This window comes from Bemisia tabaci, chromosome 1 (genome assembly GCF_918797505.1).
Source record: "Bemisia tabaci chromosome 1, PGI_BMITA_v3".
Lineage (NCBI taxonomy): Eukaryota > Metazoa > Arthropoda > Insecta > Hemiptera > Aleyrodidae > Bemisia > Bemisia tabaci.
The window spans coordinates 75,496,823-75,521,134 of NC_092793.1; the positions used below are offsets into that span (position 1 = coordinate 75,496,823).

At 37.6% G+C, this 24,312-nt stretch overlaps 1 long non-coding RNA gene across 1 annotated transcript in view; it reads right to left on the reverse strand.

Moving 5' to 3' along the window:
• Positions 1–471: 471 nt before the first annotated feature.
• Positions 472–24,312, reverse strand: part of LOC140226013 (uncharacterized) — a 71,668-nt gene continuing 47,827 nt past the window's right edge. The window contains exons 2-3 of the long non-coding RNA XR_011900813.1: positions 2,936–3,309; positions 472–1,268 (exon numbers count right to left, since the gene is read on the reverse strand). This is a non-coding gene — a long non-coding RNA (uncharacterized lncRNA). The remainder of the gene's footprint in view (positions 1,269–2,935; positions 3,310–24,312) is intronic.

Genomic DNA, 24,312 nt, shown 5'->3' on the forward strand with positions numbered 1-24,312 from the left:
GTACGGGAAAGGCGACGCTGGCCAATAATGCTTCGTGTTTACCTGCCATCCAGACACCTGTTTACACCTGTTCTCAACTCTCACCTTTGACTCCTCAGGGAGGAGACACTCCTCCCTGTCTCACACCATTCCTAAGGCTCCATCATCTCTTCCATTCGTCCGAATCACTGACTTACGCATGAACTGTTGAAAGCTGAAGTGTCGGAGTAGCGATGAGAAAAACCGGATTTCTCTGCATGTTATCACGAGAAAAGAAAAGATAGTCCTAGCGAGGAACATACGTTGTTTACTCTCACTGCGTGTCTCTCATTCTCTGTAATTTGCCTTCAAAAATGATGATGGCAATCTGAGCGCCTTGAGAGCACGAATAGTTGCTCGCAGTGTTGGCATGCTGAGGAATAACGCCGTATGAGCCTTTAAGCATTGCCAAATTTCCTCCGATAAAATACGAATTTTCAAGGAAACTGTTGAATGTTTTGGTATCACAGCAATGCCCCGCAGTTTATTGCCCCGTGAAACTCAGCCTGTTGCTGTTGCGCGGGGCAATGCAACTAAAAATTTAGTGCGGGGCAATGAAACCAAATTTTTGCAATCCCCCGCAGGAATGAAATAAAATTGTTTCACAGCCCCGCACCAAAAAATTTAGAGTTTCATTCCCCCGCAAATTAAATTGCTGATTTTTCATAAAGTTAGATTCTTTCAAAGTCATCATAAAATTCTGAACGACATTTTCCATTCCTTGGAGTTCCTACTCAACAGCCTGGTCTATTAAAACTTCATGCAAGAAAAAAACAGTTTGCAGCAACTCACCATTCACTGTGTCTAGTTCTCCTGAAGAGGTAAGATATTTCAATTCCAATCGTCCTATATTTTAAAAACACTTTCAGAATTGCACTTCACAGGATTCCCAACACTTCCAATTTCTTCCCTTTCAATTCATAGGAAAGTTAATAAGCTCATTCAAAGTTATTACTGGTCTTTGTACTTTTGGAAGAAAGTAATAATAATAAAAAAAAATCCTACATGCTAAATTTCTTTGAAACAAATGCCTTCCAGGAGATTGCACTTTTATGATGCAGTGCATTGTTTTTCTGTCAATCTTTCAATAAATTTTAAGGTAGATTTTCAAGAACTTGATGATGTGATTTTGCTGCTAAATCTCTGTTAATAGCTGATCTAATGCAAAAAAATCAGTTGAATCACAGAGTGCTAGTAGCTTTCATTTTTCCATGAGGATCCCAGCAAACCAAGCACTTCGTAAAGAAGTTCTAGAAAAAAAGAATAAAAAAACAGGCATTAGTGATTATTTCCTCATTGAACAAATAATTTTAAGAAATTGCAAAATAGCTTCCATCGTTTGAAATGTTTACACCTTGGCATGTTGGATACAGAATGAAGTGAGTGACCAAAAAAAATTACATCCATAACATTGAGAACTACAGATAGAGGGCATACATGAGGCAAAAATAAGTGACTGCTGGATTTTTAAGTCATGCTAAATAAAGAATAAATTTGTTGTTAAGTATGATAGGTAAATTTCTGTATTTGAATTTCTTCTTTCGTTTCTATTTTTAATATTCAATTCATTTTCCTAAATGAAAGTCCCGTCACAGAGATTTCCTACTTAAAATAATTGAAACCTAATGTTTGACAATTAACTGATAAGTACCACTGGTAAGCATAGTGAAAATTGAGAGCCCAACCTCAGCTTCTAGGAGCAATCCCTTCAGCTTTTTATGATCTTATCTGTGACTTAGTCAATATTTAAACCATGTAATTTATTGTCAGGAAAATCTCATTGTATCTACTACAATTGGATTCATGTAGACCTACATTTACTCAATCACACTCGAAGTATTTCGACAGTGTGAGTCGGCAATCACATAACTCGGTTTGCGACATCGCAGACTTCCTGTCATACTTTATTTTTTAAAAAGAACACTAGTCAAAGGCAATTCTTTAAAACTGCCGAGATTTTTCTTCTCAGTGGGAAGAAAATTCAGCATAAACTTCAAGGAATGATGTCCATTTGTTCTCCTTTCAAAAAATATCATAGAGCCGGAGATTTCCAGACACCGCAAACAAGATATGTGATTGCGGACTTACACCGTCGATTTGCGCTACTGAGCATTTTCAGGAACTTAATGAGAGATTCATTGATTGGAGGAGGGGTAGGGCATGAGCGTAGCAGTAGAGGTGATAGAGTTAGGGAGTGAGGGTTCAGGAAATTCACTCCAGATAATCTATAATTGAACCCAAAATTCGCAGATGGGCATTTTCCACACAATAATCATAATCATTTGAGGCTGAACGTTTGACAAAATTGGTAAATCACCAGGCTATGGTGCGATGTGCCACAGATCTGCGCATCACGCTCAAGATCACCATAGTAATCTGGAAAATGCACTACAGTGTGTGCACCATGCACCAGGTATGATCACAAATTTCAAGTCTCTTTCATCTAGGTGAAATCTGCCACAGGCTGGTTAAAGTACTACTTTATGTTTACTGCCAACTGATTTTTAACTGTTATAAAAATAACTACCATCTAAACTTAAAAATCAATGTATGGTCAACTTTAGGTTGGACTTCTAAGCAGGTTGTACCAGCCATTACGCAGTTTCAAGCTTGCAAAAAAGCGTTTGAGCATGTGTTGGTGCAGCCTCAGGCATTCTTTTTGGATTTCTGTTGAGGACTATTGTTGCATCAAGATGTATGCCACATTGCACCATAGCCTGTACAATTCCAGGGCTTGCAATAAGTTACAGAATCAGAACACTGTATCATCTAGTGGGGATCATGGTCTTTGCACTGCGCATAGGTACTTCGACTACTGCCGGAGGGAGTATCTACTTACAATGTGCAAAACATCAGATTCCTATTATTATGTTCATGTTGAACTTGAGATACTTGATTAAAAGGAATACTTGCTTACCATCAGAAACTGCATGAAATGCCCGTCTTTTCAGAAGAATTTCGAATTGTCGTTGCGAAACTAGTTGCAGTTTCTAAGTGCACTTATCGATTCTTTCATAAGAATGAAGAAGCTTAGATTTCCTTCAAAGTGGGTATAAAATATGGACCATAAACGAGGAAGAGATGAAAAATTGATTTTAAATTATCACAACAAAAAAGTAATGCCCAGATAATTATAAACACTGAGTTTCGGGCCAGCCAGCATGAAGTTAGTATTTAGTAAGCTTAACGCAGAGAGTTTTAGGTTATGTTGATGTTTTCTCGTTTCGCTGTTGCCATATGGTAATTCCTTTAAAAGCTCTTTGAGAGGTAATAAGTCAACTTTAGACATAACTAATGTAAATTTAACTTTATTACTGACATGTCTTACTGTAATCGCAGTAAGTACATGCCATTTGTGTCGAAATTACAAAATCTATCTGTAGCCCATTACCTCCAATTTGGCTCCACTGTTATTTTTGCTTTCCCAACCTTCCAAATCAGATGTGCACCATACAAAGACATAAAGACGGAGCGCTCGTATCTAAAAGCACGGGGAAAAAGTGAAGCTAGGTTCGACGCTGCGCGCTTGTGTGAGTGTGTAAATGAGCGCGGGAATCCATGGCGGCAAACGGAAATTTGATTTGAACTTGTCCTCTTGATTTTTGCATATTTCTTCTTCGAAACGTATTTTAAATCGCTAAAACGAATATACTAAGAAAGTTCGGTCTGCGTCCTAACATAATACACCTACTTTTGCTCGGTAACAGGCAGTAATCTCAGATAAAGTTAGTTTTTCTTCTGCTTATGGTGGTTCTGCAGGTTCAAACAGGCCGTTACAGTTCTAGATCAACGTTACTCCCAAATGAAATTAATCGGTCGACGACGGACGGAAACTAACCTAGAGTTAAAAAAATATGAGTTTGTACCTGGATTTGGGCAAAAATCAACCTAAAATACTTTGTTTCCGCAATTATTTTATTCAGTTCCCGCCCTACATTTGAATTCAAACTTGTCCCAATTTCGCCGCCAATCCTCTAGCCAATAGTAGAGGTGATTGAAAAGAAGCTCTAGAAGCTTCATTTTTTGCTTTTAGCCCTCCGTCTTTATGTCTTTGGCACCATACGATTTGCCGAGCTCATCAGCTCATCACTTAATTCTACAAAGAAACAACAAGTTTATGCCAAAAATCTTCAGCTTATTAATAAAAATCGATCTTAGTAAGCCCTTAGCCGTAGATAAAGTGAAAATTTAGAGATTCAATGGATGTAATATTTTAATGAGGTTGGCTACACTGAGATCGCGGGGATTTTTTTAGCGGGAAATCCTCTGATACTTAAATTCTCGCAATGAACATTTTCAATTTTATCTGACGAACGGGGGTGTTTTAATCGTTTAAAAGCCCATCCGGGTCGACGAATATGCACTATTTTTCACGAGGAATCGGAAAAAAACACTTTTAAAGGCGACAAATCATTAGTAAGGAAGAAAAAACAAGCCGGGCGCAAAAAATTTACGCATCTGAACACAGCTTGCTTTCTTTAGTTCTTATTCAGCACTTATTTGGTGATGTGGATTTTTATTTTTTGGTGCACGCGTGTTTTTTTTTTGGAGGGGGTGGGAGGGGGTTAACATTAAAAAAAAAACCCAAATACAGTGTATTTCCGTATAGTTCATTGCACTAAGGGAGAATTCTTATTGAAGAAAAATGAGTCACGGTGCTGGGGGGGGGGGGGGGGGGTCAGCATTTTCAAATATCGTTTTTTCGGTCCATATGGTTAGAATTGGCATAAAAGGGGCTTATTGCGCATACTGGAAGATCAAATCTGTCTAACATCATTTCAAAATGGCGGCCGATTAAAGTTTTGAAATTATCCAGTTTCAAGGACAGACATTCTCAATTTATTACGTTTAGTATGAGAATGTCCGGGATCTTTGAAATTATTTTTATTTTTTTGAGGGGGGGGGGGATATATATCGATTATTTCCCGCACTACTCGCTATCCCCCCCCCCCATCGGAAGGGGGAATATTTTTGAAATTTTAACTCTATTTGAGCGCATCTCTATAGGTATCCGTGGCGCTAATCTTCCTACAATTTTTACACCAAGTTACCCAATTTTATGCATTTACAGGTTAAAATACTTTCAAATTGTTGCATTTAACAAGTTATTCGTGCATCAAAGAAGGTGTTTTTACACCATCCAGAATTTCTGGGGGGGGGGGGGGGCAAAATGAGACTATTTCGAATTCTGGGGGGGGGGGGGCCCCCTTCGCACGCCTCTGTTACAGAGATTTTGGACTTAATCGATGCGATGTATCGCATGATCGCATGCCAGTTCGACCACGTCAGAGAGCTTGACAAATCACTTTAAAGGCTAGGACGAAAAGGCAAATACAGGTCAGCCTTCAATAATTGGACTGTACTACTAGACAAACAATTATAACTTCCTTGGCTCATTCGAACATGAGAACAACCTATGTGGTATCAGTTTCCCTTTGTAGATAAGTGCTTTCACGATCTCGTTAAGCGTGTCTAGCGCCTCTATCGGTGAAATCTAGAAACTCTTCTCATAAACTTGGCAGCCTCGCTACAGCAGATGTTTACAAATCAATCCTGTTATTAATTTTAGGTTATTTCATTTCACTTCTCGTCTAATTTCTAATTCTGAAAGTATTTTTTCCTACTTTTTCTCGGCTGAAATTGGTTTCAAGTCTTCAAAATTGTTTGTAAAATCAGAAAATTATTTTCGTCATAATTCGGCGAAGTCAGTAAGGTGAAGTTCTTAATAAATGCAAGCATGTGTTGTTGCCACCCTGCAATGAATGAATGGTAAGCTCTTCAGTCGCTCAGTCGCTCTTACAGCGTAAATAAATAATATTGCTCTGCCCCCCCACAAATCAGTGATATATTTGGTTGTCTTCCTCTTCGATTCATCATCTCATTGTTTTGAGTTTTCTTTGGATATCTTGTATCTCTAGACTTTGATACTTCCCTTCTATTGTTCGACATGGATAGGACATATTTGCATGTATTAGCCAAAAAAATTGAAACCCTTCAAAGGCCCTAATACTTATAGCCTTTGGATAACAGGTTTAGGTTGAGACTTTCACTCTAGGGGCTTCACAGCTAAACCATGGGAACATTTCACTGGCTGGTGAACAACAAGATGAGCCATTGTTGGACCCTTCAGCTAAAAATGTCTTTGTCAGGCCTTGAACTGTTTGATGCATTACTGAACAGCCAAGAGGAAAGTAAGGTGAGCGTTGCTGGAAACCTATACTCAGAAAGAACAAATCCGTGTAGCTTAAGGTTTTCCATTTCTTGTGAACCAGATATCAAATCTATCATCATGATTGCCATTGATGGATGATGTTGACTATTACGATCTTTTGCCCCTTCCTCTTGGATTAGTTTGGTCGCAGATCTAAAAATTACTGATTACACCATCGCCCCATATAAGTTAAAACTCTCAGTTTTTAAGGTTCATTCCATGCGAAAGCAGCGAAAGGTTATGCATGACCCACTCAGAAATTGCTGATACTTTGAATAGGTGTTCTTCTGGGCTAACAGAGACCTAAAATATTTTGTCCCCGTTTTTCAAGTCACATACTATCAACTGCTACAGGAACTCCTTTAAAATCTGTCAAAAGGGAAAGAATACTCCTAGCGGTAAATAAAATATATCTCTCAAAGGGCTTATTAAAGGTAATTTGGCATGTAGTTTGGAAATGGTGGAAACCTCAAACTACACTGATTCCTTCCTGAGTAGGTTTATATCATCAATTTACTTTCCCCTTGGATTTTTCAAGTCACATACTCAGCCACAGCACCTTCAAAATCTGTCAAAAGGGCAAAAATAGTCCTAGGGATCAATAAAATTTCTCTTAAAGGGATTACTTAACCAATGCAATTTGGCATGTAGTTTTGATAGCTAAGCTGGGCTGCAGGCTCCTTCCAAGTGAGATGTTAGTTCTGCCTTTAGTCAGTATGTGATTTGAAAACTTAAAAGAGAGAGAGAAAAAAATTGACCCAATTTTGAAAGATGAGATTCTGGCTCTTAAATTGCTCGATGTTTACCAATTTTGAACACAGTGTAAAATATTGGATAATAGTTAAACACTAGATTTTAATTTATCTTAAGTAGGAAATCTGAAACCGGATTTTCATTTTGAAAAAAAGATGAAAAGTTTTGAAGTAAGAAAGAAAAAAAAAACTAAAAGAAAAGAGGCGAAGAAACTTCCAGGAATAATTGAAATTCATCACATTAAAGACAAAAAACTTAGGTAGTTTTTTTTTTTTTTTTTTTAAATTCAGACAAACCTCCAGAAAGCCACTAAAACACTTTTCGGCTCATGCCCACCCACAAGTCTCCTTCTTTCCGGACTCACTAAAAATCTACATCTAACATGTTCGACATACCAAACTATGGAGGGTCTTTTGTCAGTTCTTGAAATTTTTTGTTCAACGAGAACAAAGTCATTAATGCCTGTTATGTATTATTTTTTTTTAGAATTCATCCACCCTGCGCCTGCTTTCCTGGAGTCAAACCTGGTAAAATAAAAGCTACTAGCACTCTGTGATTTGACTGTTTTTTCTTTATATGATCAGTCATTAACAGAGATTTAGCAGCAGAATCCCATCATCGAGATCTTGATAAAAGATCCTTAAAAATGCTTGAAACAGCAGAAGCGCTGTCTAAGATTTTTATCTCTTTACTTTCAAAAAGTAAAAAGGCTAGTTTAAAATTTTCAATGAGTATATTGACTCCTTTATGAATAAGAAGGGAGGACATTGGAAGTGTTGAGAATTTTGTGAATTCCGGTACTTTAAGTGTTTTACGATATCGGATGATTGAAATTTAAAGATCTTACCTTTGTTGGAGAGCTCGATGCATTCGGTGGTGAGTTTTCTCATACTTTTCCTTTGTTGCATGCAAGTTTTGCCGTCCACTCATATATTTACAAATAAATGGACTGGACTGCTGAATGGATATTATTTCCTTGCAAAATATACTGATGAGATATCAACCAATTATAAGAGGGAGGGCTGTCAAATGTAACTAGTTAAGTGATAAAAAATGGCATTAGGAACTTTTTGCTGACTGATGTTTTTTTTTTACCAGGTGAGGTTGTCAAAAGTCAATAACATAATCTGCGGGGGAATAAAATTCTACAATTCTTGGTGCGGGGCTTTGAAACAATTTTATTTCATTCCTGCGGGGGATTGCAAAAATTTTGTTTCATTGCCCCGCACCATAAGTTTTATTGCAATGCCCCGCATCTTGCGGAGCAATGAAATTCCAGTTTGTTTCATGGGGCAATAATCTGCGGGGCATTGACACGTAATCAATGTTTTTCTTCAAATTTTTCAGACAATTTTTTACGTAATTTAACCTAAAATATCTGAAAATTCCGAGGAAAAATATACATGACTAGACTCAATAATTCATGTTTTATATTGGGAAATTTTGCAACTCTCGAATGTTCATACGGCGTTTTTCCTTAGCACGGCAGAGTAGTTTGTCACTTTCGCCCTGTCCCAACAAGGAGCCACATGTTGACTAGTCAAAATCAATTTTTTTTTTTTTTTCAATGAAACCGCTGAAAATATCAAACTCCAAAAGGGCGCGGAAATGCAAACCTCCACAGTCAGGGGTCCTGCTAGAGATTATGTACAAGGATCATCGATGAGTGCGTGAACTGAACTTACTCGCGTTCGAAAATAATAAATAGAACATACTTCAAGGATAACTTACCTAAATATTTCCTTGCAACTCTGTGTGATTTTTCTGGAGCGAGTGAGGAAATTTCACAATAATTTCAAGTAACTGTTGGTAGTTTTTACCTAAAAAATAACTCGTGAGCAGATATTGGAAATTCACATCATAATACTTGATATTTCTCTGCAGTTTGAAGAACACACTTAAAAATATTTAGTTTAATATTGCTTCCGTTTTTCGTTAAAAAATAAAATACGATAGGAACTTAAGTAGCGTCTGGTATAATATTGGCTGCTTCTGTTAGTGCTGTCCAATTGTACGTGGGTAACTGACTCAAAACTCAGTTTACTTTGGTATTTCTAAATAGTGCTTTTCCTTGGGAGTACATGTTCCTGTTGTATTTGCATCATGTCCACAATATTCTTTTTGCGTTTGTCCTCACGACTTCATATTTTCTCAGCGAACTCAAAACATCCGTATGAACTGCAAGGTTCAAGGTTACAAAGCTTCAGAATTTTTAATTTAGCAGGTGTATTAATTCATCGAGAACCCTTTCCTCCTCTTTTTCCTTCTCTAAGTCTGAGTTTCCTCTGGCTACTCCGTAAGTGCGATTGTCATTGTCAGTTTCCCAAATTTATGACTGCAACGTCCTGTTATGAAGGGTTCCTTTTACCCGAGCCATGCTTAAGGTTGCCTAATTTATCGCGATATGTATAACATTAACATCTTATTTCCAACACGACTGACCATTTTCCGCCAAATAGTTCTATACTGCCTTTTGTCACCTCTTTTATTTTCTTTCTTTTTTTCACCGATATTGTCATACCCCGGTAAAATGATATGAGCTCCTCTAAATTACTCTTTATGGAACCAGTATTTTAATTGCTTTTTGACTCATTTCAATGGATGTTTTTTTGACCGTGGGAAAATTAACAATTCTTAGCTCATATCGACTAATTCGCAAAACATGGTCGTCTCAGAGGGGTCTGTCACGCACTCGCTACTGCTACTGCGTGGGTCAAATGTTTGATTTTAAATGGTGTTGTGTTAATTCCTCTCTCACCTCTAAGAGCCACCCTTAAAAAAATAATTCTTTCGCATAGATGCGTACATTTGGCAGCATTTAAGGGTTCCATACGGTGTTTCTACCTAGCAAGGATAAGCACTGAATTTTAACATTTCCTCCAACGACGAAGCCTAAAAGCACAATGCCGGCCGCTTTGAATATGTTTCTAAAATATCTCTGGAAACAATAAAATGCCCCACAGCCCACAGACATTTTCATTTAAATTGGGGAAAAACTTAACTATTCCAAAAATGACTGAGAGAGGAGAAAAATTATGATGACGCAATGTGCATTTTAAATATGTCTCTAATTCATTTTTCGGTCGTTTTCAAAATCTTTTTAAAGTGCTACAAATTTAATGAAGGGCATTTACAGTTTAAAAGTCAGTTTTTAATAACTTTAAAACATTCGTCAAAAGCTTTACATAATTAGAATTGAAAAATTAAATATTCTCTACTATCTCTAAGTTTCTTTAACAACTGAGTTTTTCAAAACGTTTTCAAAACATATTTCTATCTTATATTAAAACCAGAAATAAACAACGCTTCTTTGCCTATTAGTTCACTGGAAATAATGACGTGGTAGTTGTTTCTAAAACACATATTTTTAATTATTTTATAATTTTTTTTTTTTTAAAATTAAGATGAAACGTTTTTAAAAAAATCTTGTTTTTCGGTGAATTAGGATAAAACAAGAGATATATTTTGGGTGGAGCGCTAAAGGAAAACCAGCGCGAGGGAAGATTTTTTTCCGAACGACTTCTTCCCCCATTTGATGCGAGCCCCTTGTTAGCGGGGGAGCCTCAAGCGGCTCGCGACTGAGGGGTATGATGTGATTTGTTATCCAGTTAATTATGGGTTGGTTAATTGATATCAGCCTCCCCTTCATCGCCCCGGTGTCTTTTCTTTCACTGTCATAAGAATAACTTCCGAGCACTCGCAGTCGAGTTTTCCTTCGCAAGAGCACTCTGAATGCTCAATTCGCTAACATTTCTCAAAAGATTCGAGAACAATGACCATGAAGTAGTTTGGTCGATATGGTCCGGAATGGTTTGTCGAAAACCAAATTTTATTTCAGAAATTTTTATTTTTATATTCAAGAAAATTTTATAGGAATATTTTGAAAATGTTTTTTGGTGATGTAAAGAGAGAATTCTTAGTTCGGAATCCCCTTTTTTCAATACTATTTAAATGTTTTTCATTTTTTGAGTTTAGCAATGAAAAAAAGGTATTAAAAATGTAGGTGAGAAACCTATTTGCAAAAATAGTTTGGACTTGAAAAAAAATATTAATAATTATTTTTGTAAATATTTCAAAAATATTTAAATTATGTTGATAAAAACTTTAGACCTTGTGATTTAAATAGTGCTCTATGGGAAATTTTACAAACACAATCTCATCATCACGACTAATCTTATTGGACGACTCAAAGTTCTTTTTGAAATGTTTCAATTTTTCCTCGTTTTTAAGAAACGTCTGTGAGACATTTCGTGGATTTCATAGATATCCTTTCTGTTAAATCTCATTTACGTGAAAAATTTCATCTACTTTGGAATATTTGAGCGGAAACCTATTTCTTTGAAGGATGGATTGGGTTTTAAGGAAGTTAAAAGCCTGCTCAGGGCTTATTTTCTGTCCAAAGGCAACCTAAACAGAAGACGTAGCGGTGAAAAACACCATTCAATCTAAAGCAGATAGAAAGTTTTTCCCACAGTTTTCATGCATAGATAGACTTAGCGCCAAGTGGAAATTGCATCATAAGCGTGTCCTAATTTCATAAATGACCTGTAAATGAGCCCCTAATTTTTAGCTGTACAAATACAAGGATTTATCGGAACACCAGTCAAAGAGCTGACCAAAAATCATAAAACGCTTCTATGTTAGAAGGATATCGGCATGTCTGTGCCACTCTAATCGGTTCATCAGTTTTCAGTTTTAAAGTAATTGTAAGCTCGTAAAAACCACAGTGAGGAAATCTGATCTGGAAGAATCTGTTTCATCCGAGAAAAGAATGATTCTTATGGGATAATCATAATTCTTGACAAAAATATCCATCATAGCATGTATTGCACTTATTTCAGGGCGTTGAAAATAATAAATCCTCATAACGTTTAGAATTCAGTTGCCATCTTGTCTGCTTATCCTCGTCCGAGACTGGAAGCGGAGAGGTTGCATAAATGGGAAAAAAGTCGCAACCAATCAGGGAGCGTCACAGACTTCTAATCTGACATGACATTCTAATATGACACTCCTCTCATATGAATTCTCTGAAACCATTCTCATTACTAGGCCAGATAGGTTACATTTTTTTTTTACTAAATCATGCAAATGAAACTGGCACGCCTAATATGACGTATTACGTACAGACAAAATACGGAAAAAATGTATAAAAAAAAATAAACTATTCAAAAAAACTTGCTCAGCGTGTTTATTGAAATGTCTTATTTTTTCTCTTTTTTTCTTTCCTTTATGAGCATAAGAGACAGTCGATTTTCGGTCTTTTGCAGGAGAATTTGTCTGCAAGGACGTTTGATGCAACGTTCATCGATCCTTGTCACGACGACTTCAAACCTGAAGATTCGTAGAAAAATATGAAGTTTTGCGGTCAGACTTTAATGAGAGATTTCGATTAAGCGATGTTCATCGGAACTCTGGCATTTCCGCGAAGCCTTTAATTGGAGCCTCGAAAGCTTTTACGCTTTTCTCGAACTAGCGTGATCGCATCGGCACCGATGAAAAATTAAGCAAAAAAGATTGCGGTAGGACTCCACACGAATTTCATAGCCTACACCTCAACAGTCATAGTTGCCGCAATTATCAGATTTACTTATTTCGCCCATCGCACGATCCATGGGGCGGAAGATCGCGATATTATTCGAGGGCGAATGGAAAAATTTAATCGTTTCGGATGCCTTTCTTGGTAATGCGTTGGTGCCGCATCTGCATCCGAGCATAGACGCACCAACTGAAAATGGGTTCGCTGTGGTGAGCTCGGTCCATTTAAGAAGAGTCCCTCGAAACCTCAAAATTGGCAAAAACGGAAAAACTATGTTTCACCAAACTGCTCGTTTAGCGAGAGACTTTCGCAAATTCAATTGGCTAGACCTTTAGCATCAGTCACAGAATCATTTTCGATTGAGAACAATGGATAAGGTAAAAATAATATGACGTGAGCAAAACAAAATTGTTGTCATTTACCGTTTTCCGTTCATCGAATGTTTTTTTTATGGATTTTCATATTTTCTTCGTGAGCTGAACACTTTTCAAATTTTTCAATGTAATAAATTTTTTAGCCTTGATGTTTTCGGTAAAAAAAATTGACTCTTGCTGAGTTAAAACTCTTAGAAAAGTTGACAAGAAAAAGTACTTTTGATTCAATTAGATTTTTGCTTGAATCAAAAGGAAATCCACTTAATATCACGAGGCTTGGCTCTTGATTCAAGCAAAAATCTGTTTGAATCGCGAGTATTTTTCCTTGACATAGTTTTTTTAGCATCTGGACTCTTGATCTAAGAGACTTTTTTCCAGTGAAGTATAACTCAGCACTATTCTACCATCCTCAAACCAATTTCTTCTACCATTCCTTTGAACTAAAAATTATATTCTTGTTTTTATTTTGGAACCAACAAACATGACTATCGAATATCGGAAGGATGAAGGAGTCATTAAATCAGCAAAAGCTGATTTCCCTAATCTACGTTTCCCGAAGTACACTGGAAAAAAAATGTCGGTGTATTTACTAAGAAAAGGGTAAAATTACCAAGAATTCAGGGTTCTATTTGATCCCAGTTTTTTCTTGGTAAAATTACCATTTATGGAATTGGTAATTTTACTGAAAAATCTCGGTAAAGTTATTGACTTTCTCGGTAATTTTACTGATCCCCGGTAAAAACGCCAATATTTTTTATCGACTGTGGTAGAATTACCGAGATAATATGTCAAAGTTACCGGGAATTGATTACCAATAAAAGTGGTATTCTTACCTGAAAAAACCAATAAAAATACCGGTTTTTAGGTAAGCTAACCAGTCTGTCTTGGTAAAATTACCAATAATTGGTAAAAAAAAGTGAGATGGTAAAGGTACCAACGGACCTTGGTAAAAACGCCGAGAATTTTTTTTCAGTGTAACCTCGATGGCAACTTGGCAAGGGCGGAAAGGAGCGGAGGGAGGCACCTGGGAGAATGGAGGGGGCGGAAGAATTGAATAAGAATAATAAAACTTAATGAGCCACGCGATGATGTTTTGTTCCGATCTGGGATTGAACTGTTTAATTGCTGCGGCCGCGTCCGCGGCGCGGCTGATGCTGCACGCTGGCTCCGGCTCCGGATCTTAGATCGCAATGAGGAGATGCACCACCGTCGTAACGAGATGAGCTTTTAATGGTTTTCATTACCGTCCCAACTTTTCCCACCACTCAGTTGCCACGCTCGGCGTCAGTCGCTAGCTTTTGTTTGCAAAGGAGACGATATTAGTCCGACCTCACACTGACGGAAAAAAATATTTATAAAAGGATGTCGATTAGTGTCGCTTTTGGGCCGATCCTACACCGTAATAAAAAAAAAAAAAAAAAAAAAAAAAAAAAAAACCTCAGACTCAGTATATATATATATACACTGGGAAAAAACACATTACACCTAGAGTCTAGACTCTTGAAAACACTGACAAGAAAAAATACTCTTGATTCAATCGGATTTTTGCTTGAATCAAAACGAAATCCGCTTAATTGAAGAGGCTTGGTTCTTGATTTAAGCTAGATTCTGATTGAATCAAGAGTGCTTTTTCTTGTCGATGTTTTTAAGAGTCTGGACTCTGATCCAATGTGTTTTTTCTCCAGTGTATAGAGGATTTTCTTGAGTAACCCTTTCTAGGATAATCGTCCTAAGTCCTTTTAAGCGGTGCACACTGAGTCGAGTCATTGGTAGAAGTCGGACAAAATTTGGAAACTTTGAGAGCTTATATTTTCAAAAATATGAAACAGAAAATTTTAAAAGTAGTTTCATCGGTTTTTACGTGAGATTTCTTTTAAGAAACTTCCTTTGAAATTAAATTTGGGGCAAAATAAACATATAAATTTGAATCTTTCGTCCAAAATTTTATGTCCGACCTCTTCTATTAGTTCGTTCCACTGTGCGGCGGAGAAAAGTCCTTGCTCACGAATGAACGGCACAGATTCGCAGAGGAATAAGCCAGAAATGGACCAGATATAATTATGTGATTCTTTTCTGATAAATTTGATCCCTTTAATGTTCATTTACAATATTTATAACTATAAAAAAATTTTGGTGCACCTACAGTAACTGAAACATATTCGTGCGAGTCATTTATGTGACATTGAAAATACCTTTTTATGGTTACTTCCCTCAATTCGGGTGTTTAAAATTGCTCCTAAAAAGATAAGTGCTAACGTCAAGTGTGAAAACGAATTTTTATATACCATCAATATCAGAGCAAAATTTATGGCACTCTTTAGCACCTCGTAAAACGAAACGCGATAAAAAAGAAGCAACATTCAGCCGTGAATAATAGCTATAAAACCAACAAAGTTGCGATACAATTAATTAAAATCACATTTCAGATTGATCAGATTTTTATACAACAATGTGCAAGCTGGATTTTCCCCATTTTCCCCCATCAAGATCTTGAGATACGTCAAAAAATGAAGGCTCATGGCCAAAAGTCAGATTTAGCTTAATGCTATAGTTTCGAAATTAAGATTTCAAATTTTTTTGGTACTTTCATGTATTTATAAGAGGAGGATACAATTCTAGCACTGAATAGGCTATTTTAGATCAGCTAGCTCAGGCGTTAAATAAATAATAACTCCCAAAACTAGGGATAATGATTGGCTTGTCGAATCAGAATCAATAGACAAATATCCTAGTTGATCTAAAGAGTCATTCGCCAATGGTAATTTCAAGTGCTCTGGCCATTATTTAGTTAGAATAAACGTAAAATCTAGTAGGAAAAGAGCACCAGGATTGAAATTTGTAGTTCTGATAACTAATCTATTACCTCTTAATATGAACTAAAGGCGGTCCAATCCATAAACTCCCCTAAGAAGGGCAGTATATCAATGAGGTAGCCTTTGACAATGGCTGATTTTTTCAACAGGCTTGAAATCCTTGTCATCATCGGCCGATAGGCCTCATGATAGATTTTCGTAGCTATTCTCATCCGTTATTTTTTCCTTCTTCTGTAATTTAGTCTTTATAGGGCCCCTGTAATGACTTGTGTGAAACGATATAGTATGTTTTCAACCTAAAAAAAAAAATAAAAAAAAGCTTCCGTGTCAAAATCTAAGCGGAGAAATTGTAGATTGCGACGAGCAGTCTCCTCAGAATTTTCACATTCTTCCAACTTCTGGGGTATAAAACATGCCGTCGCTTCTCTGTCAAGAACATCCCCGGGGGCGAAAATGATCTAGTGGGGGTAGGGACGGGTGGATAAGGCGCAAGACTTCAAAACGTTACTAAAGTCGTAATTTTTTCCTCGAGATCATCCGGGTTCCTTTCATTAATTTGCAATCTCGGCGGGGAGGAATTTGAATGAATCTCGCGCCACATAAAAATTACCAGCTTTCATCAAGTGTCAAAGAAACCTCGGAAGTGGAAACAGTCATTGTCGAGGGCGCAACTACTGGAATATTTACGTGGTGCTAATTGAAATTAAAACCCGACAAAAGACTACGAGCGGAAAAAAAAAAAAATTAAAAGGAAAAAGGAGAAAAAAAGAAGGAAATTCTTGAACTAACGCACCAGACAACTCTGAATCGCACTGCCTTTGCAGCAAAGAAAATGAGGCGTTGCGAAGTTATTAAATGAGCGCAACCACCAATATTTTGTACTTTCCACAAAGTCGCACTAAGGAAAAACGCGCTACGAACATTTGAGCATTTCCGTATTTCTTCCGATAAATTACCATTAGGGACCATCCCTGGATTTCGTAACGCTCTATGGGCGATGGGGGGGGGGGGGGTCGAGATGACTGTTACACCATTTTTTTTACGTATTATAAGATAGGGACCTACGTCACAAAAGCGTTACCCCGTGGGAAGGGGGGGGTGTCAAAAATGTAGAAAAAGAGCTTTACGTAATTTAGGGGCGGCCCCTTATTCGAAGAACTTGAGAATATTTTCCTTGGTCATATTCAAAGGGCTCTTTCTGCAATTTTTCCTTGTGAATTCGAGGAATACAGAAAAGAATGTTCTTAAAATCGTATATTTAACTGCATTTAGGGGATCACGATAGCCTTCTGGCGTAAAGATTACTTGTAAATTTGGCATGTTTGACAATTGAGCTGCCAAAATTTACATTCTTAATTTGTTGCACACGTGATTATCCGAGACAAGTTGCTGACGGTTGGCAACACCGCGTCGGCGACAGTCTTAATAAGACGGGCGATTGATGGCGGTTGCGGGGGGGGGGGGAGGAAGGGGGAACAGAAAACAAAAAATTAGCATTTTAATTCGAAAAAATTAAAGAAAACAAAATTATGCGCTCTCTGTGAGGAAAAGACGGGCGAGGTGCGGGAGGACGAGTTGCGACCGGAGAAGAAAGAGGCCATAGGCGAGGGGAAGGGGGTGTAATCAATAAGTAATTATGGAAGTTACTGTGGTAGACTACAAATAATCATTTGGAAGTTAACATCATTTTCCAGCTCATTTACTCCGAGCGCCCAGGCCTGGGGGGGGGGGGGGGGCGTATCAACGCCTCTCGCGTCTTGCCTGTACCTTCGTGCCTTATGCCTCTTTGCCTTTGCCCCCGTGCCTTACGTCTCTTGCCTTTAAACTTCGTGCCCTCTCCGAAACGTCATCGCGCTTTTTTACTGTGCTTTATGCGTAAACAGTCCTTTAATAGACGCACTATACGATCATGCTAGGGAAAAACGCCGTATGATCCTTTAGTCGTTGCCAAAGTTCTTTTGGTAATCATGAATTTTCGGGAGAATATGTAAATATTTTTCCTCCAGCTTTTCAGATACTTTTGTTCGCAATTACACCTAAGGTTCCTGAAAATTTCAAGAAAAAATATTCACAGGTGTCCTAAAAAAAAAACACTTCATCGGAGGAAGTTTGACAAAGCTCGACTGTTGATACGGATTTTTTCCCTGGCACGGCAGTGTAGTGACAAGGGCGTCCAACATCGTTAAAAGTTTCCACAGATCAAACGCGGGAGTAAATACTAAATATGAAGCAAATTATAGAGAGAGGGGTTCCCGTGAATTTCAATTTCAGGTAGACAAACCATTTTATTTTCAGATAATATTCACCAGAATCACTTTTACTCAAGAAAACTAAGCAACGTTCCACCCTGAAATTTGTCAGCATATTTTTTTTAATATGCAAAATAAAATCTAAAAAAAATTCCAAAACGTCTCTTTTGCTTCGTTTTCCCGTGAAACAAATCTAAGAATGAATAGAAATCAACATAAATCAAGATGTGAAATTAGGCATTGTGAAACGCAGTTTTTGGGGTTCTGGTTGAAACCGTCCATTTAAAGGAATGGAATAAATATTAGTAAAGTATAAAGCAAAACAAAGTAGCTTTCCAGAGTAAATTGAACTACATTGTGGAGGAAAGAACCAAACCTTATTGTGAAGGAAAGTAATGAGCTGGAAGTAGTTATGAGCTACCTAAACTAGTGGTACATTTTTAACAGGAGAGCATTCAAAGTTGAGGCAAAATATTTTGAGAAAAAAGGGTCTTAGCTTCATCCTTCACCTTAGTACTTAGGAATACAATGAATACGACTTGAAACACCTTGATTTTCACAACAAACTGACGTGGATGGATTAATTTCTCCAGAGCTTGGTCCAACTATAAAGAAACTTACAATATTCACATGATTTGGTAAGTGATGTTTCAGGTTTTCTGCCACAGTTTCCTTTTCTCTCTCTTAGAGAAAGGCTGATCATCTGTGAGTTAGATTAGTAACTTCTCGCCTCTTATCTTGAAAAGTATAAGAATATACTGTGGAAATACTGTGAGGAGGGTTTGCGGAGAAAGAGAAAGCATTTTAAGAGGACGATAACTACCATAGAATTTACCATTGAGTTGAATGGTACCCCGAAGAAATCGTGATCATATACGGCGCGAGGCGTGTCCATAAATTTAAACAAGCTCGTTCGCACGTTTTCAACAGTAAAATTCGACTTCAATCACAACACACCTATCACCGTATCTCTTTTAATGGGCAGTTCCAAGCCTCAGATTGATTTCACTGTTGTACTGACGTCGCTATCACACACTCACTCGCTTTAACGACGGAGTAGAGTTAACCCAACTCGAGTTGGGTGTGATCTGAAGCCGTAGGATAAACTTGTACTTACTGGTGTAAAGGAGCAAAAATACCCTGACTATAACAAAATCACCGTATAACTAGACATTTCAGTCAGTAAAAACAGCCTAAAGTTTCTCAAGTGCATTGAGATAATCAACTTCATCGATTAAAATGAACATGATGCAAAAGTGAAATCGGAATAATCTTTTTCGACAAAATTTAATTAAATGCAAGTTCGACAGACGCGAGTATTAATATTTATTTATTGTCAACTAAAGCCAACACTTTAAATTCGACCACATTGTGTTTTTTTTTTTTTTCAAGGTTTATTTTTACTTACGCTAATGCACATAAACTCAAACACTGAAAAAAATGGTATGCTGTTTTAGCACCTAGGATGTCAAAAATGTGTATGGTGATCCTAAAATGCTGCCTTGATTGCCCACGCAATTGAATTTGCATTCACAAGATGTAAAGGTAACTGCGGGGGTAGTAAATGCAGCATCTAGGGATCACCAGACACATTTTTGACATCCTAGATGCTAAAACAGCATATTATTTTTTTAATTGAAGAGGTTGTCTTTTCCGCGAAAAAAAGCAAAGAATGATGGAATGATCCTGTTACAACCAAAAAACAGTAAGAACATGTTTCATAATATACAGGAAAATTCTCAGTGCCAGACCTGGAATTTTACTCGACCTCACTTATAAGTCGTTTTCTTAACGAAATAAGTGTTGTATGGTGGTTTTCTCAATGGAACGAGAGACTTCCCAAAAAAACTAATGCAATTCGACAAAAAAAAAAGAGAGACCATAGATATGGTGTTCTATATGCAAATTTTGAATGAAATCAAACAGATAGATTCTGAGATATTGCTGTACACAGATTTGGGGGACGCCGGACGGACGGACACACATTTTTTCAAGGATGGTTATTAGACTCCTGGGACCTTAAAACGTCTAGAAATGATGAAATTTCAACTTTTTTTTTCTTTTTCCTTGCAGGATGACAACACTTCCTCTACCCTACACTGAAAAAAATTCTCGGCGTTTTTACGAAGGTCCGTTGGTACCTTTACCATTTCACTTTTTATACCAATTATTAGTAATTTTACCAAGACAGGCTGGTAAGCTTACTTAAAAACCGGTATTTTTACTGTTTTTCCAGGTAAGAATACCACTTTTATTGGTAATCAATTCTCATAGTAACTTTGCCATTTTATCTCGGTAATTCTACCACAGTCGATAAAAAATATTGGCGTTTTTACCAAGGTCCAGTAAAATTACCGAGAAAGTTCAAAAATTTTACCGAGATTTCTCAATAAAATTACCAATTCCATAAGTGGTAATTTTACCAAGAAAAAACTGGGATCAAATAGAACCCTGAATTCTTGGTAATTTTACCCTTTTCTCAGTAAATACACCGAGATTTTTTTCTCAGTGTAGGGGAGCGAGAAAGTAAAAAGGTTTCTCTGCCAAGGAAAGTTGTTTTCTTCCTCAACCTTCCTCCAACCACAACTTGAACCATTCGAATGGAAAGAAAAGGAGCGGATTCAGAAACGAGTGTGAAAATTATCCTGAAAATCGCAGAGGAAAGTCTTCGTTTCGAATTGGTACAAAGCATCAGAAAAGAGTACTAGACATTCGTAAAAAAGTGACACTTCGGTTAATCCATGCGTATCACTCATATCGTAAAATCAATTTTTTCCCGCTTGACGAGTCGAATATTTAGTTTCTTTTACGCGAGTGGAGCGAAGTCGCTCAGGAGCTTTTGATGGAACGTCCACCGATCGGGCGATCAGTTGGTAAATTACCGGTTAGATTCCGAGGATCCTCGCTGTTTTACCCGAGGGAAGAGAGGGAAAAGTAAACATCCCGAGAGGAGGGGGAGGGAGCGCCGGTGTCCAACCGTAGTGGGTGACCTATGACCTACGCGCATGCTCAAACATCGGCACCTCATTTGCATTGAATGGCTGAAAAGTGTTCCCGGGATAGCGGCCGGATAATCATCTCCACGACCCAGTATTTTGATAAGCCTATAAAACACAAATAAACTTATGTTTTATTGTTTCCATCCGTATCCTCACTTGCAGTTACCTATGTATGAACTTGTCTCGCCGTGCTCCAGACAAACTAACAATGGTCTCACAAACCTATGACAATGCATCCAGGCCCAAACTAATTCTTCTCACTTGTCCCACTTGAAGACTCATATTTACAGAATTTTTAGAGGTCCGTCCTGGATGATTAATTGCTTTTTTACGCGGGTGGAGGGTTACTGCAGTCAAGTTGTGAGAAAGTCGCGGGGGTCCACCCCCTTCACTTAAGGGTAGCGTGCGGGGGGTAACCCTGATAGCACACAAAAAGCAAGTTTATTTTTTAAGAAAAAATAAGTTTGATCTTTAGAAAACGCATTTTCAATAAAGATAAAAATATGTTCTCGAGCGATTTTAGGTGACAACTTGGGCATTCTCGGTTTTGAAAAACCGGCTTTTACATGAAAAAAGGTGTATTTTATTGTTGGTATGAAAGGTAAAAATTAAGAATTTAAAATTATCACAACACTCATTTTGACCAACAATTTAAAACTATTAAATAGTGAGTAATCATTTTTATAGACATTTTAATAAATATGTCTGAAATTTCTTTAAAATGTTTATGAAGTATTTATAAATGGACTGCATTTTGCATTTCGGAACTATAAACTCTGGCCGGTTTAAAAACAACGTATGTGCCATTAGTCTCTCTATGCACATACGTGTTTTTTCAGACAAGCCAGAATTTATAGTTCCAAATTGCAAAATGCAGTTCAAATGTTGGTATAGTATTTAAAAACATGCGATTAAAACTTGAAGCACAAATGAGAATTATCTCTACACGCAGTTACGCCCTTACGTCAGAGGAACGATCACGCGATACCGATGATGAAACCCCAAAACGATGTATCTCGGCTTGCGACGTTGCAGACTTCTTCTGAAAATGATAAAATTTGCGTGGAGATTTAAAATACCGCAAACGAAATACGTGATTTGGAGGTTTCACCGTCGTCGATACGTTACTTTGCACAGCTGGTCTTAACGACTTTAAATTTTTTGACGAGTCACAAGCAAAAACTCTTCAGATTCTTGAAGTAGAGTGTCTACTGAGTCATTTAAGCCAAAAAGAAAAAATTCTGTCGAGCTCCTGGAAAATAAAGTCGATTTAAAGGTATTTTTGGGCTAAAATAGCCAAATTACCCATAGCAAGGCCCGTCATATTATTTAAAAACTTGTTTTCTTCCTGGGTATTATGCCCAAGTTTCTTGAACATGCATATTTTAAGCCTCCGATTACTTAAACTACCAATTTTAACCATATGGTAAATTTTGGGGGCCTAAAATGAGCCCTCAGAGCCAAAAATTGCAAACATTTTTGAAAACTTCGGATTTTCAGGGGGGTGTTTTTTTTTTTAACGTTGTTTTTTCTACAGTCGTCAATGAGTAATTCTGAAGGGCATTTTCGATTACATAATTGAAATTTTGACTGTTCAGGTGAAGGGGGAAGGGGGCACCAGGCTTTGCTTTGCCATTCTCACAGTTTCTGAAAACGCTTGAAAATGCCCTATTACATTGGAAGTCCAAAATATCCCTTTTTATTCATTAATTACTGTATCTGATATTATAAAATATGCAGCAGGAGTTACTGCCCCCCCCCCCCCCTCCTCCTCACTACGCGATGCATGGAAACCTTGATCTCACTGCGCGCGCTACGAAAACGCTTGAAAGTTCCCTAGTACATTGGAAGTCAAAATATCCCTTTTTAATTCATTAATTACTGCTTCTGATATTATGAAATATGCAGCAGGAGTTACTGCCCCCCCTCCTCCTCACTACGAGATGCATGGAAACCTTGATCTTACTGCGCGCGCTAACGGATCCTTGCTTTTCGCGTGATGGCAGTCCGTTGTACAGTAGATCGGGCATTTGCAATAAAACATTTGGCGGTCTTTAGCATTACATATAAATGGACATGTTTATGCTACAAGTTTATCCTGCAAATGCCCGGATGCGAAAAGCAAGGATCCGGTAGCGCGCGCAGTAAGATCAAGGTTTACATGCATCTCGTAGGGAGGAGGAGGGGGGGGCAGTAACTCCTGCTGCATATTTTATAATATCAGATACAGTAATTAATGAATAAAAAGGGATATTTTGGACTTCCAATATAATAGGGCATTTTCAAGCGTTTTCAGAAACTGTGAGAATGGCAAAGCAAAGCCTGGTGCCCCCTTCCCCCTTCACCTGAACAGTCAAAATTTCAATTATGTAATCGAAAATGCCCTTCAGAATTACTCATTGACGACTGTAGAAAAAAACAACGTTAAAAAAAAAAAACACCCCCCTGAAAATCCGAAGTTTTCAAAAATGTTTGCAAATTTTGGCTCTGAGGGCTCATTTTAGGCCCCCAAAATTTACCATATGGTTAAAATTGGTAGTTTAAGTAATCGGAGGCTTAAAATATGCATGTTCAAGAAACTTGGGCATAATACCCAGGAAGAAAACAAGTTTTTAAATAATATGACGGGCCTTGCTATGGGTAATTTGGCTATTTTAGCCCAAAAATACCTTTAAATCGACTTTATTTTCCAGGAGCTCGACAGAATTTTTTTCTTTTTGGCTTAAATGACTCAGTATACACTCTACTTCAAGAATCTGAAGAGTTTTTGCTTGTGACTCGTCAAAAAATTTAAAGTCGTTAAGACTAGCTGTGTTTGGTAAACCTATGCTGCCGTGCTAAGGAAAAACGGCGTATGAACATTCGAGTTGCCAAATTTCTTTCGATAAAATATTTATTTTTGAGGGAAGTTATGAATATTTTTCCTTTGCATTTCCAGAATCTTTAGGTAAAATTGCGATCAAAATTATCAAAAAAACAATTGGGAGGAAAATATTCGTATGTTTACCAGGAAATTCGCGTTTTACTAAAGGACATTTGGCAACGCCTGAAGGCTCATACGGCGTTTTTCTTTAGCACGGCAGCATGGAATGATCGCCTCTCTCTTGCTTTTCCTGTTTCTGTTTGACACACTTTCAGGGGTAGACGGAGTGAGAGAGAGGTGCAGAGTGCTAATGACTAGCCTACACGGGATCCATCAACGGCAAGGTCGTCTGGTGGGGTCCTAATTGGCTGAAGGAAGAAGCGCAGTAAGAGGGAGGGGGTTGGAGCCCGAGCCAAGGCGGGGAAGAAAGCGCGTTAAGAAAAACCCCCGTGACAGACCGGTAAATAAATTTCAGGGAGCGGGAGCGCTTTATCTC